The following is a 2,773-nucleotide window of genomic DNA, read 5'->3' on the forward strand; positions in this document are numbered from 1 at the left end:
GTAAAGGGTATCCAGTATATGGTGATGGAAAGAAAACTGACTCTGTATGGTGAACACGCAATGTAACATATAGATGATGTAATACAGAATTGTACACCTGAAACCTATGTAAATTTACTAACAATTGCCATCCCAATAAATATTAATTGAAAAAAAAAGTAGGTACCTTTGATATAACATGATGGGAATGGTACTTTACCTCTGCGGTCTTCCCTCCAAAAAACTATAATGAAGTCTAACCATGAGAGATACATTAGAAAAATCTCAATTGAAGGACATATACAAAATGCCTGACTACTACTCCTCAAAATTGTCAAGGTCATCAAAAACAAGTCTTAGGAACTGTCACAGCCAAAAGGAACCCAAAGAGATATGACTATTAAATGTAATGTGGTGGCCTGGATGGAATCCTTGAACAGAAAAAGGCTATTTAGGGAAAACAGAGAAAATCTTAATAAAATATAGACTTTAGTTAATAATAATGTATTAATATTAATTCATTAATTGTGATAAATATACCATAATAATGAAAAATATTAACAACTGGGGAAACTTGGAGTAACATATATGGGAACTCTCTGTACTATCTTCTCAACTTTTCTGTAAATCTAAAAACTATTCCGAAATAAAAAGATTATTCAAAAAAGTTATAAGGTGACAATGACAAGCTGCAATCTGGAAGGGCAGAGTGTGATGAGTTTCTCCATGCTAAGGACTAACAATGGGCACACAGAAGGATGTTCAACCCCCAAAGCAGGAGCCAATGATATATATCTGTGGAGAATGTCACACAGAAAATGAAATAAAATCCAGGGATCCAATCAGATGCAGAGAATGTGGATACAGAATAATCTATAAGAAAGGGACTAAAAGATTGGTGGTTTTTTGATGCTCAGTGAAACATGGAATTCAGAGGAATGTCTTTGTATTTCGATGTGCTGTTAATGTTGTAAAGCTTTTGGTTGGTGTACTTACCTTTATGATTACAACTATATACACATGATTTCATTTTAAAAACCATATTGTATTTAAGTATCTATTAATAGTTTATATAAAGAAATTATTTTTTGTTAAAAAAAGTTGTAAAGTTATCAGTAATCCTGCTTGAGGAGCCCTTCCCCCAAAAAATATTATACAAAAAAGAAAGGCACATTCTCCCTTACTTTAGGACAAATTATCCAGGTGCTCTGACACCAGAAACATTCCTGTGTTTTGTTGTCAGTGCCAAGAAAAAGATCAACAGGGTTAGGAAAAGATACAAAGTGCAGCAGAGTAGTGGCAGTACCCCAGAAAGAGTAGAGCTTTAATGGGCAATAGTAAGAATGTAAGAATACTAGTTAATATCCAGCAAAGTAGAAATAGCACATGGTAAGAGTGGACTTATTTATGATCACAGGGAAGATACCCACTAGGGACTTCCATAAGAATTTAAGGGACACACAGGTGGCTGAGACCCTACAAGAAGCAGGCGGAGGAAGAGCCATTGGTATTGAATTATATACTGTTATTATTAAAACTGTTGAGAACCAAGGAATCTTGGAGGTTATATATGTAGAGTATATCCCACAATAGGTCCTGCAAAAGTTTGGTTGATTATCAGTGTGCTGGAGTTTCCCCATCTGAGCTCATAAGAACCTATTGTTAAATCTTTAGAAAATTTGTGAGCCAGTTGTTAAACACAGGCATTATCACAAACTAAATTATGCATATGTGTAATTCAACAAATTATTTTTAAACTAAAGGTAATACTTAAAACATATCATTTCCTCATTCTGGTACTACATTTTACTACTATCTATGCCCTTGAAGTTATTGGCATCTGCATGGTAGAAATGCCCTATGAAGGTGTCCTTCTATGCATCTCTTCTGACTCCTCGTGCAGTGACAACACAATTGCAGCCTGACATCAGCTATAGTGAGGAGTATTTACAATGTGAGAATTTGAAAATGCTAAAAACCAAGATTTGGCTTGTTTTATTGATTGTCTAGACTGAAAAAGAAGTGATGAAGAAAGTGTTAATAACATAGCCTATATTTAAAAATATGTTGTATTGTATCTGTAGCCATTTCATTGTGACTAACACAAAAATGAAGAGCATTTCTTCCAGTATACAAAAATTATTATCCGATTCAACAAGAGTTGCTCAGATTACTGATTAATAAATGAAGTTGTATCATGCATCTTTGTTGTTTCACTTTCATCTTACTCATTAACAGAATTGAAAGCACCAACCGATGTTTATGTCAGGATTACATTCATTCATCAATCTCAGCCATAGGTGGGCTACAGATAAAAGAATTCAGCAAAAGTTCAAATAGCATTTGGTGAGCATGAACTGATTATTTGGAATTTAAAATAAGGAGTAATGTATATTTTATTATTTTTTAACATGGTGTGTTACCCATCCTTTTTATCAGTAAAATGTAGGAATACACACACACACACACACACACACACACACACACACTCACACTCTCAAACACATTTCTTTTTTCCAGAGAGTCCATTGTTAAACTTTTACCAGCATACCACAGTCTCCTTGACCCTTTGCTCCAAGGAAGGCTGTACATAAAAATATATATCAGCAGTCATTATAGTCCTAGTTCATTGCTTATGTTTCTCCAAGTGAGGCTTGTTGAGCAACTGCTCCAGACTGGGAAACAGAGATAAGAAAGGAGGGACTCTGTAAGACAGCTGGGCAAAGGCTGAAGAATATGAAAACTTAAGGAATTAGAACCAAACATCACACATGTTAAGCAGTCTGGCCAAGCT

General features: G+C 34.7%; 1 pseudogene; it reads left to right on the plus strand.

Moving 5' to 3' along the window:
* The first annotated feature begins 721 nt into the window (after window positions 1-721).
* LOC109439249 (DNA-directed RNA polymerases I, II, and III subunit RPABC4) lies at window positions 722-893 on the plus strand (annotated as a pseudogene).
* The last annotated feature ends 1,880 nt before the right edge of the window (window positions 894-2,773 follow it).

Source organism: Rhinolophus sinicus, chromosome X (genome assembly GCF_036562045.2).
Source record: "Rhinolophus sinicus isolate RSC01 chromosome X, ASM3656204v1, whole genome shotgun sequence".
Taxonomy (NCBI): Eukaryota; Metazoa; Chordata; class Mammalia; order Chiroptera; family Rhinolophidae; genus Rhinolophus; species Rhinolophus sinicus.